This window comes from Pseudorca crassidens, chromosome 8, assembly GCF_039906515.1.
Source record: "Pseudorca crassidens isolate mPseCra1 chromosome 8, mPseCra1.hap1, whole genome shotgun sequence".
NCBI classification, from domain to species: Eukaryota; Metazoa; Chordata; class Mammalia; order Artiodactyla; family Delphinidae; genus Pseudorca; species Pseudorca crassidens.
The window spans coordinates 16,693,353-16,707,154 of NC_090303.1; the positions used below are offsets into that span (position 1 = coordinate 16,693,353).

The following is a 13,802-nucleotide window of genomic DNA, read 5'->3' on the forward strand; positions in this document are numbered from 1 at the left end:
ATATCAATTTTTAATCAGAAATACCTTCTGTATTGCATAGACCTTTTATGCATTTACATAGCAGTATGCAGTGATGAGCAGAATTCTATCGAAGTGTTCAGCATTTTTGTTTTTTACTTCTGCCTTCAGGTTTTTCTATTTCAGAATACCATGCACTTCTAAAGAGAATCACCAAAGGGCCAAAGTCTGGGAGTTCTTTAAGCAAGTACAGTCTTTGCCTTATTGACGTGTGTCTGTCTTGTTGGAAGGTTGAATGACTAGTATGCATATTCTATTTCTGGACCACGTTTTGAAGATCACCAGAATGCAGAGGCCCCTTTGCCCCAAGTCCTGTATTCATGGGACACACTATCCCTGGGCTCTGGAGTAAGTACATTAGCTGCCTTAGCTCCAAGTTTCAGTGCCAAGGGCAAGCAGTGTCCAGAAGCCCACCAGGTACCACTCTGGTCTAGGGCATGACAGTAGAGAAGGGATGCCAAGGAAAAAATAATGAGAAAATAGCCCCAGATTTTAAATAAATGTTTTATTGAATAGATAAGTCTAGTCAAACTTTAGACAAGTGATTTTTAAATCCTCCATAATTGTCATCTTAACAGAGCTTTTGTTTTAATTGAGAGATAGTTGATTTACAATGTTGTGTTAGTTTCAGGTGTACAGCGAAGTGATTCAGTTATACACACACATATCTATTCTTTTTCAGATTCTTTTCCCTTATAGGTTATTACAAAATATTGAGTATAGTTGCCTGTGCTATACAGTAGGTCCTAGTTGGTTATCTATTTTATATGAAGTAGTGTTTATATGTTAATCCCAACCTCCTAATTTATCCCTCCCTCCCCATTTTGGTAACAGTAAGTTTGTTTTCTGTGTCTATGGGTCTATTTCTGTTTTGTCTATAAGTTCATTAGTATAATTTTTTTTATATTCCACATATAAATGATATCATATGGTATTTGTCTTTCTCTTTCTGACTTACTTCACTGAGTATGATAATCTCTAGGCTCATCTATGTTGCTGCAGATGGCATTATTTCATTTTTTTTATGGCTGAGTAGTATTCCATTGTATATATATCTACCACATCTTTATCCATTCCTCTGCCAGTGGAAATTTAGGTCGCTTCCAGGTCTTGGCTATTGTAAACAGGGCTGCAATGAACATTCATCAATAGTTATTAGAACTATTTTCATTTGCATATTATCCTTCTCTTGTATGCATTTTAGAGTTGCAATAATAGTGCACATACCATTCCGTGCTGCACTATTTTCACTTAAAATATAGCGTATAAATATTTTCCTTATTTTTCAGTCTTAATTATCATTTCAAACTCTAGCATATTTTCATGTGTTACACCATAAGTTGTTAAACTATTAATACAGTGGTCCTTTAATTTTAGCAAGTAGAATCAAGCAGGAAGTGAAGTGATTTGATTTTTGCCTCCTCTTCCTGTCTCAAAGTAACTCTTGGTAAATAACTAGAACAAATAAAACAACAAGGACAACAAGATGAACAATAGTCCTGGACAATCAAGCAAACTGAATAATCAAAACATTGAAGGGTAGAAACACATTTACCTTTAAATGTAGGCTTTGGATGAAATCCCAGTGAGTTTTTCAAGCTAGGGAAGAATAGTAGGAAGGCGCTTTCTGTACTATAGCAACATTAGTCAATTTCAAGAAAATCTTATTGTAACAATAACCCCTGCCTCAAAAAAAGAATTAAGATTTGGTGCAAAATAAATTACCATTAAACCAAAATTACTTAAATCCAGAAGTAACCTTATTATTCTAACAATGTTTTAGTACATCAGTATATCCATTACATTAAGAAATAGATTCACGAGGGGTGTGCAGTGTGGGGAAAGAATACAATTGGACGTCCAAATATTGAAAAGTTATAAGCTATCTTCCTACCTTGACAAACACCTTCATAAAAGTCTTTTTTTTTTGGCTGTACGTGGGCCTCTCACTGTTGTGGCCTCTCCCGTTGCGGAGCACAGGCTCTGGACGCGCAGGCTCAGCGGCCATGGCTTACAGGCCCAGCCGCTCCGCAGCATGTGGGATCTTCCTGGACCGGGCCATGAACCCGTGTCCCCTGCATCAGCAGGCGGACTCTCAACCACTGCGCCACCAGGGAAGCCCCTTCATAAAAGTCTTGACATCCACATTTGAACTTTAAAAATTCTTGAAGTTCTGTGCCAGGATACGGTGGTGTAGGGAGAACAGCCCCAGACCCCAGCCCTTGGCCCACCCTTGGCTTAGCCCTGAACCTTAAGGGCTCAAGCATACTTAGGTGAACCCCCCAAAGTACATGTCTAAGTTCTGTGCGCAGTCCTGCATCAGCCACTTACCATACCTCCAGCTGTTTGTTTTTGTTGTTGTCTTCCAGTTTTATTAAGATATATTTGGCATATAACCCTCTGTAAGTTTAAGGTGTACAATGAGATGATTTGATATATTGCAAAATGATTACAAGATTAGTTAACACATCCATCACCTCCCATTGGTACTTTCTTTTCCATGGAGGTATAATTGACATCTCACATTATGTTAGTTTCAGGTGTACAACATAATGACTTGATGTTTGTATATATCGTGAAATGATCAGTAGAATAAGTCTCGTTAACATCCATCACCACACATTACAGATTACAGATTTTTTTTCTTGTGATGAGAACTTTTAAGATCTACACTCTTCAGGCCTCCAGTTTTGCATACCGGCAGAGCAGTTTTCTTTTAGGAGCCTGAGAAGGAGGCCTTTGCAGGTTCTGTGGGGATCCTGGGATCTTAGGTACCCAGAGGAGGTAAGGGGGGAGGACAGGGTGACATCTGCTCCTGCAGAGGCCAGAGCAGGACTTCCTAAAGTGCAAGGCCCAGGGCAGGATGGTACTGGACTTGCTTACGTCCTATGGATATCTGACATTTAAAAACACTGAAAGACCTTACAGTAAAATCTAAATTGAGGCTTAAAAGAAAATATTAATGGAAGTACAGCGTCAGTGTTTATTAACCTAACAGCTTTATTCTTCTAAAAAAAAACCCCATGAAACACCAAATGAGAAAGGCTTTGAGTCAACCATTCATTGAGACCCCAGAGTATTGAATCTGAAGCCATTTCCTTGCTTTCCTCCACAGTGAATTCATCACTTGTCATCTGTTCCCTCTTAGGCCAGAAATGAAGGGTCCGTATCAGGAGTGCTTCTCAGCATCACTGTTTGCAGAGTGACAGTTCCCAGTCCCCGATGACCCCATCTGCAATGGCTGATCGCACACTGCCCTTGGCTAGTCTCACATCCATTCGGCAGAACCTGTGTACATTCTTGTAGACAGAAGCCGGAGGAACAGATGGAGGAGTTGGCCACGAAACATGCTTATTATCCCTGAAAATGTTCCTCCCTTCTCCCGACTTGGTGCCCCAAGAATGGGGGCGGATTGAGCCGAGCAGAAGGCCCTAGTGACTCACAAGCTTCCAGGGAAGAAATCCACATATGGCAACCACTGAGGTCACATTTTCCTCGCATTGCTTGTGCACTGCATTCTCGACATAGGTGCAGGGATGCTGTGTTGCTAAGCACCGGGCAAGGAATGGGTTGCAAATTTCTGGGTTCTGTTTGACACATGCCCAAGCGGCACCAGACAGGCACACAGAGTTCTGTGGTTACGTGTGGCAGATGGTGAGGAGAGCCATGACAGCGCTCAGTGTGTTCGCATCTGTGGAAACTTAGCACTGCTCGCTGGTCAGGTGATCGATGAAATGGCACGTCCTATTATTATTCGTGGTGGGTAATCATCATCCACTCTGAAGCACAGGAGATGTGGTCCAGCTGAGACTGTGGCTGGCGTCTAAGAGCAGAAAGGAGCAGGTCTGAGTGGGCACCGTGGATGGCCAACTCAGGCTTGGCTGTAGGAGCAAGGTGTGATTCCGGGGTGTGGAAATCGGAGCTGCTGAGATTAGCCTCAGAGAACTCACTGATGTCTCATCTGTTTTCCACAGTTCCTTCTTTACCCGGCACCGTGTGCACATCTTATGTGCTACCGTTTAATTCATTTGATCCTTTCCTATCCCAAAAGTAGATGTGTGTGGTCAGATGCAAAGTCAGAGTTCTAAAATGCACTTCACTGACTGTACCAGGGATGAATTTAGAAGCTTAAAGCTAGAAACACTGCTTATCTCCCAACTGCTGGGGGTTGAGAAGCCAGGGGCAGATGAACGAACTGGGCCACTCTCTCACAAGGCTGCGGTCACGGCTCAGCCTGGGCTGGGGTCATCTCAAGGCTCTCCTGGGGGATGAGCTGCTCCCACGCTCACTCAGATGGCTGAAGCAGGAGTCTGGTCTTCCTGAGGTGTTGGACTGATGGCCTCCCTCAGATCCCTGGACGTGGGCCTCTCGTAGGGCAGCCCCCAACATGGCAGCTGGCTTTCGTCTGAGCAAACAAGGGAAAGAAAAAGATGGCAAGAAAGAAGCAGCCAGGGTCTTTTTGTAATCTAACAGCAAAAGTGACATCCTGCTACTTTTGCCATATTATTCGTTAGAAGTGAGTCACTAGGTCCCATCTACCCTGAAGGAGAGGGGATTATAGTAGGACATACACACCAGGAGGAGCGGTCACTGGGAGCCATCTTAGAAGCTTCCCGCCATGACATCTATGCTTTTTGACCATAATCGATGATAATACTCTTTCAAATAGAAGGGCTTTAAAATTACTTGGTTCACCACATCCCCGTCAGAAACCTTATGCGTGCTGCCCAACCAGAGTAGATTAAGACAATGATGACATTGGTATAAGCCACTCTTGGCGAACAACCTTGTTATACTACTACAGAACACTTTTTTAGAGTTCCACTCTTTTTTAACCTAGAGTTCAGCCTATAGGAGTCTAAGAAATGCGCTTGGTTACCACCAGAATCATCAAATGACACAGTTAATTTTTTTTTGTTCTTACCTAGCCCAACTCCTTCATTTCAGGTGTGGAAACAGACTGAGAGGGGAAATAACCTGCTGGTGGACTCACAGCTCAGGACTGGGGTCGGATCCACGCTAGGTTTTGGTGAACTTACTGTTGGGTTTTGGGCAGGGCCAATTGCACTGCCACCTCTGGGAGAACCGAGGCATGGATGGGGATTAAGAAAACTAGGATAGAAAATAAGGTGAGGGGAGAAAAAAAGTGGAAGAGGAATAAAGGGGAGGGAGAATTCCGAGAAAAGAGAAACAGGACAGCAAAAGAGGGGGGAAGGAGAAAGGCTCAAAGCTTATTCACCGCAGGTACCACTGGGGGGCTCCATGACATGTCCATGTAGCTGCTCTAACGTGCAAACGTTCTGATGCATCCATCGAAACAAACTTTTAGCGTCACTTTCATTGAAAGGAAGCAGAGTGCAGTCGTTTAGACTGTGGACTCTGGAGCTAGAATGCCCACCCTCGAATCCCAGCTCTGCCACTAGCTGTGTGACCTGTGCAATTTACTTTTAACCTCTCTTTCTGAAACGGGGAGAATAGTACACACTGCATGCGATGGCCGTGGAATCGGTTAACTTAATAAATGTACACTGCTTAAGTAGCGCAGGGCACAAGGAGACTTCTGTTACCAGCAAGTGGTGGGGAAGACAGTCTACGTTATCCTCAGCCCTCACCTGGGTTTGAGGATGGAGTGAAGCTTGGGGTGCAGGACAGGGTGAGGCTTAGGAATGGAATAAAGGGTGGCAGTTAAGGTAAGGAGGTGTGTTGTGCGTTATCTCTGTGGGTATCAGCCGAATCCGAATGCCTCCTGCATCACCAAGCAGATCAGGTGGAGAGTCCTGTTGCCCACTCAGGCATCCTTCTCATCCTTTTCCAGATCATTCCTCTTTCCCCTCTTGCTCCCTTCCTTTCAGCTCCTCATGTAACAGCTGTTAGGTTCTCCCGGCAGAGCTGCAATGCAGTTGAATAAACTGGAAGTTAAAACTATATAATCATTTTATATTGTTACAAGTATTTTGCAGTATCAAAATTACTTAATCTGTGGTGCTGTCACTGTGGTTCCCGTTTCCTCCAGAACTTTTTTCCTCTTCTGTCTTTGTTCTTTTTATTCAAGTATGTATTCACTTGACAGACATCTGATCACGCAATTGCTTTTCAAACTAGAATTTGCTGAGTACCTATTATGTCCTAGACACTGTGCAGTGCTTTAAACTGACCCTAATGATAACCCTGAGTATTAAGTACTGCTATTACACTTGTAGAGATAAGGAAAACTGTCCCTGGGGAAGTTGTCCCTTGCCCGAGATTCCTTCATGTCTGCATTCCTTGAGCACTGCCCCCCACACCCAGCCCCATCCCCCCGATTACCGGCCAGAAGGACATGCAGGACAACTCAGGACTCTTTGCGGTTACTGAGGTAAGGAGGGTTTGGAGGGGTCTGAAGCCCTTTACACAGGTGGGAATGATGAGGCGGTGAGAATGGAGTTATGATTATCCGTGGCTCCATTTCTTTCGGTGGGAAATGAGGTCACACAAAAATAAGATGATCCTCATTAAGAAGTGAAATTTTGGTCTTCCCTGGTGGCGCAGTGGTTGAGAGTCCGCCTGCCGATGCAGGGGACATGGGTTCATGCCCCGGTCCGGGAAGATCCCACATGCCGTGGAGCGGCTGGGCCTGTGAGCCATGGCCGCTGAGCCTGCGCGTCCGGAGCCTGTGCTCCGCAACGGGAGAGGCCACAACAGTGAGAGGCCCGCGTACCGCAAAAAACAAACAAACAAAAAAAAGTGAAATTTTGTGGAGTCAGGCATGGAAACATCATTCAAATGTGGCAAGTACTCTTACAGTAAAAAACAGAGACTCGGCAAAGACTTCACAGAGGAGGTATCAGCTGAGCGAGGCCCCGAGGGACGAACAAGAGTTCGCCAGATGAACAAAAGATGGAGGAATATTCTAGATGGGAGAAATCTCACATGCAGAGACAATAGAGTTATGAAAATTCTTTTCACTGGAGGACAGACAGGTAAGTTACCGGCAGATTGTGAGGGAATGTGCCAGAAGATCTGGAGTTCATTTTATAGGCAACAGAGAACCAGACCAGACTTTTAAGTAAGGGTATCATGATCACATTCTTCTTTTTTTTTTTAATAAAAATAATTTAGAGGGGGATTTGGAAAATTAACTGAGAGGTGAGAGGTACCCAGGAGGTGGGCTGAGGACCCGGATCAGAAGAGTAATGGGACTGAGGAAACAACTTGTGCAAAGACCCAGTAGCCAGAGATCCCAATACTGTTTCAGGAACTGGTGGGAGGAGAGGATGATGGCATCTGCGAGAGCCAGAAAAGAAGGCTGCTCCCCGGCATGCATGGAGCTGTGGGTTGAAGTGGCAAGTTCACACTGAAGTCAGAGCAGAGCAGAGGAGTCGTCAGCGCCTTGAAGGATGACCCTGTGCCTTTTTTATTCCTGAACCCCGCCTTAACACAGGGCCTGGAGCCTGGGGATGAGGAGAGGGGATGCGGGGTTCCACAAAAGTCTTCCTGAATTAAACTAGAGAAAGGAAGGAAACAAGGCTCCAGCAGAGGGGAGGGAGAGTTGGAGCCTGCAGTAAATGGTCAAATGATAAAGTCAGGTGATGCCTGATGATTGGGAAGAAGCCCTGGAAGGTCAGGCTGCAGACCAGAGTAGATGACTGAGGATGAGTTATCAGGCTAACGATCTTGGACATCAGCTAGGATACAGCGCAGACCTCACTCCAGAGCCTGAAACTTGCGGCCCCAGTGTGTTTGCTAAAATACACATTTAGAAAATCTTAACTCTCTTTTTACATTTCAAATAATTCTCCATAACGCTCCCAAATCTGAAAATAATCAAATCTGAACTAATCCTGTTCTCTGGAACCAGAGATCCAACTCCCACCGCGCATAGACCGCTGAAGCTTCCCTTTCTGGGGGCTGCCTGGAAAGAAGAGTTGCCAAAAAATTAAAAGCAAAACAAAAAGACGTCAATTTCAACCATCCCAGCTGGTGAGTCTCAACGAAATTAAATGCTTTAAAAGAAGGTGTAGCGGTGGGAGACCACAGACATCACACAGAAACCAGCACCACGAGAGTGACATTTCAAAACCACCCATTTTCTGGAACATCTCTTGTAGCCAAATTCCAGACCCCAGCCACCCTCGTTCCCTGCACGCTCCCGCCCTCCGTCCCTCACGCGCTGGCTGGATGACGTGGTTGGTGGTGGCGCGGCCGCTCAGGTGAGGGGCCACCCAGCTCCCGGAGGCGCGGGCGCTCGGAGCCCATTCGCCGCCGCAGCCGCCGCAGCAGCAGCAGCAGGGGCGGCGCGGAGGGGAAGGGGCGGGGCGGGCGGAGGGAGAGCGGCGCGCGCGGGGAGGGCGCTGCGGCGGGGGCGCGCGCGGGCGCAGGGCCAGCCCTGCTTCGCTCGGGTCGACGGCTGACGCGCGCCGCAGTCGGAGCCTGAGCCGCGCGGGCGCAGGGGACGGCGCGGGGCTGCTGGTGGCCACAGTTGCGTCGGGGACGGACTACACCGGTGCTCGGGGTCGCAGGCAGCTGCGCGTGGGCCGAGTGGTGGGCGCGGCGTAAGAACGTGAGTAGCTCCGCACGCGCGGCTGGCGGTGACACTCGGTCCAGCTCGGGGGCGACGGCTCGAGCGGAGGAGGGCGCGGGGGGCGGCTGTGTTGTCGCCGGGACACCGGAACACCCTGGCTTCGCAGCGCTCCTCCAGGTCTCCCTGCCGCAGGGGCAACCTGGCAGCCAACTCCCTTCCCCTCCGGCTCCGGGCGGGAGGAGGGGACCGCAGCCCTGTGCGGGCCAGGCTGAGATACAGCGGCGCCGGCGGGCCCCCTTCACCTCCCCAGCCCTTGGCCAACTTGTGCATCCGTGCTCCCCGCTTTCCGGGAAGCCCTGCCTGGAGGTGGCTTTGGGGCCAACTGGGCCTGGAGAGGCTGCTGGGGCCCGGCACTGCGGCTTCCCGGGCAGGGAGGCGGAGGGCGCGGGCTGTCAAGCCGCAGGGCCGGCGGGGCGAGTAGTGCAGGTGCCTGGGCAGCGCGCTCCGGCGTGTGCATGTTCCGGTCCCCGAGGACGTATCTGGGCGTGGGCTTTGTTCGGATGCGCTCACACCTGCGCGGATCGCCGGAGTTCAGGGGCGGTCCGACCTCCACTCTCTCCGGCCTGGAGAGAACTCGGGGAACAAGGGATGGAGGACGGAAGAGACCCCGAAAGCAGTAGGTAGGGGGATTTCCGGGGTCTTTGTCGGCCCTACAGGTGCAGGTCCCCGGGGTCCCGGCGCCCCGCCCGGCCTCGCGGGACTGGGACTTGTTGGGACTGGCACGCCGCGGCTTGAGGCTGACTCAGAAGAGCCCCTTCCCTGCCCAGGCTCCCAACGGTGGGATCTGGCAACAGCTTCTCCCGGGGATGTTGTGTTGAGCCGCCCGTCACTGCCGGCTCAGGCGCATCCATCTCCCGGCGAGCGCCATCTGCGCCGCGCGCTGCCTCCGGCCCCGTGCACGCCGTGCGGGTGGGCGCCGCAGCGCGCGGGTCCGCGGCGGTTAGCCAGCCCAGCCATTCCCCGCCCGCATCTGCCCGTGCGCAGAGGGGGAACCGGGGTGCCGTGGTCTTGGGAGCCCGGGAGCGCTCTTTCTCCCAGAGCCGTGTACTCTGGGCAGCAAGCACCGCCGGAGGGTTCCCTGGGTCCGGAGGGGCTGGTGAGCAGGCCACTGTCCTCCCCTCCGGGTCGCCTCCCTCCCGCCCGGCTCCCGGCCCGCGGCAGCATCTTCTGTTCCCCGCACGCTAGGGGGCCGTCCCTGTGCAGCTGCCGGCGAGGAGGGGGGCCGCCGAGCGGTGGCGTGTCTTTACCACCCCGCCTCTCTCCTGTCGTTTTCGCACCAGCAGCTCCAGCCAGAGGCTACATCCGGCGCGGAGCACTCTGTCCTAGGAGCGAAGCGTTCTTTTCGTCCCCTTCCCGCTTGGTTAAGGCGCAGAGGTGCGAGTATCCGGGGCAGGGCCCTTCCCCGCCCGAGGCTTTAGCAAGCAGAGACGGAGGAGAGTGTAATGGGGCAGGAAGCAACTCTCCTGGGGCAGGAGCTCCCCCTGGGGCTATCCGGAAAGGAACAAGGTAGCCACTGAATACAAACGTACATAAGGAGGCTAGGCTGCTTTGGCTGCCACTGCTTTATGCTAACCATGCCCTGTTATTAAAATATTGTAATAATACCTCAGAAGTAAATGAGACCTTCCAGAAGTACTGAAGTGGATTTAGGCAATTGGATACTTTCTACTTTAATGGTAATGATAGTCAACATTTTCTGAGCGCGTCAGAGGTGCTGGGCCGCTGTGCATGTTACATGTAGCTATCATATCAGTTTCCATAGCAACCCCATGTTAAAAATTAGGAGACGGAGACTTACATCGAGTAACTTTCCCAAGGCCACATAGCTAGGAAGTGAGGAAGCAAGGATTAGCTTTTTGGCCAAACAAGGCTGTGAAAATGTGGCCTTTTGGAGGCGTATCATTAGTTTAGAGGAAGCCTAAAACCACCCAGTGCTCAGAAATCAGGGACATACTGTAAGCCCATTTAATTGTGGCCCCTGCAGACCTCACAGTAGCAGGCAGTATTGTAATTCAGCGAATTGTATTGCGGAATAGCCTTTTGATTGCCCTGTATTGCCCTTCAGTTCCTTTACATGTTCCTTTATCCCTGCTAGCTTTTAAGTACTTGGCTGTTAACCCACAATCCAACCACAGTCACTGGGCTCTTCTTAGTGACTAGAGCCACCTGCGATTCCAGAGAGGCTGAGAGGTTCCTGGCACATCACAATTTTTGAGAGAACTTCTTCTTTTTTATTTTTTAAGAAAAGGCAAATATTTCCATTTGGCAAACATTTCTGTTGCAGGTCCCCAGCCCTGAATCTCCTTTGTAGATTCTTTTGATGGCAGCAGCTTTACTCCTCCAATTGGATGTTGAATTTGAATAAGACCCTAGTATAAAATCTTAGGAAAGCATTAGCTGTCCTAAGTATATGACTGGGGCGCATTTATAAAGATGTTAACTAAAAGAAACAAGAGTGTGAATGACAGTGAAATCAGCTCTTCCTGGAATAGCTTTTGGAATGATTGTAATTGACTGACCGGTTGGAAAAATGAATTCATTTTGCTTTCTTAATCCTGCTGACTCATGGTCTTCTTTCAGCTTGCTTTCTACTTCATTACAGGAAAGGTGCTAAACATTTCACATAATCCAGGAATTTTAGAGCTGTCAGAAAACATTGTTCCTAAATCTTTGGGTTTCAAAATGAATACACTGGGGCTCAGAGAGGTCACCCAGCTGTCTTATGCAGGGTAGTGATGAGGTGCTTGGACTGTAGGCCAGTCTCCTTAATACACATCATTTTTGTTATTGGAGTAGCCACAGTAAATGAAAAGCAAGTCATCTTTGGAAACGGTACTTGCGGTGAGGCAGATGTGACAACACATTGGCTGTGAGTGCTTCAGAAGGGGGAGCACATGCTGAGAACGTGTACACTTGGGCTGTAGGAAATTTCCTTAAGACTCATTTCAAATAATTCTTTAATGTAGGATAGTTTTCCTTGCCTAATTGATTGAATATAATTAGAATCTGCAGATATTATGTAGTGTATGTACAAAGGACCTATTTAACGGAACCCGTCAGGAAGCTTTTCTGGTATAGAGATACTTTTATTCATTCGTTCGTTTATTCACAGATATTTACTGAGTGCATGGCCTGCTGTTCTAAGCACTGGGGTTGCAGTGGTGAGCAAAGCAGAGTTCCTGCCCTCGGGGAGATTAATTCCAGTTTTATCATTTATGGCTACACACTTACACACACAGATTCTTTTTTTCCACATACAAATGTACAGCTTGATGAATTTGCACAGACTGAATACACCACGTAACTGTGCCCAAATCCAGGACCAGAACATTGTGAATGTCAGAGAAAGCCCTCTTGTGGCTTCCACCAGTCATTACTCTCCCCTAAGGGTAACCACCGAGATGCCAGTCTTTTTTTCCCTCTGATGTTCTCACTTTGAAATCAGAACGTCTTTGTCTTAGTTAGCTCAGGCTGCCATAACAAAATACCATAGACTGGGTAGCTCAAAGAAGAGACATTTATGTTCTTACAGTTCTGGAGTCTGGAAGTCTGAGATCAGGGTATCAGCCTGGGTTCTGGTGCGAGCTCTCTTCCTGGCTGGCTGATGGCCGTCTTCTCCCTGTGTGCTCATATACCCTTTCCTCAGCCTGTATCTTTGGAGAGTTCCCTTCTCTTCCTCTTCTTAGAAGGCCGCTGATGCTGTTGGATTAGGACCCTGCCCTTATGACCTCATTTAATCTTAATTACCTCCTAAAAGCCCTATCTCCAAATGCAGTCACATGGAGAGTTAGGGCTTCAACATATGAATTTTGGGGGAAGCAATTCAGTCCATAGCAGTACAGATTTGCTGCCTCTGCCAGCAGCCTTTGGAGTCTCATCCCCATTTGCAAAGAACGTTTCCCATCTGAGAAGTGTGGTAACCCATAACAAATGTAGCTAGAATACAGAGCTCCTAAAGTATTCTTCTGTAGGAAGTTTTGTCTGTTTGCATCCAAAGACTGCTTTAGGTCAGCCTTCAAATGCTGAGATGGTTGCTGAAAAGGAAGTGATTTGCAAATGATTGGAAATTACTAAATACAGTTAGATGTATTTTCCCTTTTCTGTTTCATGCTTCTCCCGAAGGAACCCAGAATTTTTCTGCCAGGTAAGGACCGAGGAGCAGGTAGGACACTCCTAGCCTCCAGGGATGCTAGGGGCAAGAATCCAGTGGTTTATTTTATTTAACCCTTTGTCCACCCAGGCAAATGAAAAGCCCCTTTAGTTTGAAAGAGTCTTTATTGGCATCAGAGGCTGAAGTTTCTAAGAATAAGAAAATGTGCCAGAAGGAACTGATGAATGTTTATTTTCCCTCTTAAAATGTGAAGGAGAGGGCTACATGAGGAAGACATGGGAATGGCTCTGCTTCCAGGTTTATAGCAGCTCTGACATCTTTAGTATCAGGTTGTCTCTAAATGGGGAAGCAAATGCAATATATTTGTAGAAAATGTGATTTTTTTTTTGGCTGTTACTGTTTTTGCTATGACAAAATATATATAACATCAACTTTACTGTTGTAATCATGATTAGCTGTAGAGTTTAGTGGCATCAAGTACTTCACATTGTTATGCAGCCTTCACCCCTGTCTATCTGCAGAACTTTTCTCAGCTTCCCAAACTGAAACTCTGCGCCCATTGAAACAGTAACTCCCTGTCCCCCCCCCCCCCCCCCCCCGCCACCGTCCCCCAACGCCTGCTGAGTACCTTTCTATTTTATGTCTCTATGAATTTGACTACCCTGAATACCTCATACGAATGGAATCATGCAGTATCTGTCCTTGGACTGGCTTAAGTCACTTAGCATAAGGTCTTCAAGGCTCATCCACGTGTCAGAATTTTTTTCCTTTTTAAAGCTGCAGAATGTTCCATTGTATGGACACACCATGTTTTTATAATTCATTCATCTGTCAAGTTGGGCACCTGCCACTTTTTGCTGCTATGAATGTGGGTGTACAAATACCTTTTTTGAATCACTGCTTTCAACTCTTTTAGGTATATACCCAGAAGTAGGATTGCTGGATTGTATAGTAATTCCACTTTAAGTTTTTGAAGAACCACCATACTGTTTTCCATGGCAACTGTGCTGTTTTACATTTGCGGCAGCAGTGCACAAGGGTTCAGTATCTCCACATCTTCACCAACACTTGTTTTCTCTTTTCTCGATAATAGCCATCCTTGTGGGTGTAAAG

At 47.8% G+C, this 13,802-nt stretch overlaps 1 protein-coding gene and 1 long non-coding RNA gene across 21 annotated transcripts in view; one reads left to right on the top strand and one right to left on the bottom strand.

Moving 5' to 3' along the window:
• Positions 1–2,998: 2,998 nt before the first annotated feature.
• On the bottom strand, positions 2,999–6,279 carry LOC137228551 (uncharacterized). The gene is made up of 2 exons (XR_010945302.1): positions 5,631–6,279; positions 2,999–4,423 (listed from the first exon to the last, which is right to left on the bottom strand). It is a non-coding gene; the product is annotated as an uncharacterized lncRNA (long non-coding RNA).
• A 2,095-nt stretch (positions 6,280–8,374) lies between these two features.
• The window catches only part of NRCAM (neuronal cell adhesion molecule), a 320,573-nt gene continuing 315,145 nt past the window's right edge, over positions 8,375–13,802 (top strand). For 14 of the 20 annotated variants that reach the window (XM_067745897.1, XM_067745906.1, XM_067745907.1 and 11 more), the window contains exon 1: positions 8,376–8,557. The gene's annotated coding sequence lies outside the window, so the exon portion shown is untranslated. Of the gene's footprint in view, positions 8,558–8,658; positions 9,199–13,802 lie in introns of those variants that run through there. The other 6 variants (XM_067745908.1, XM_067745914.1, XM_067745919.1 and 3 more) reach the window with 4 other exon arrangements.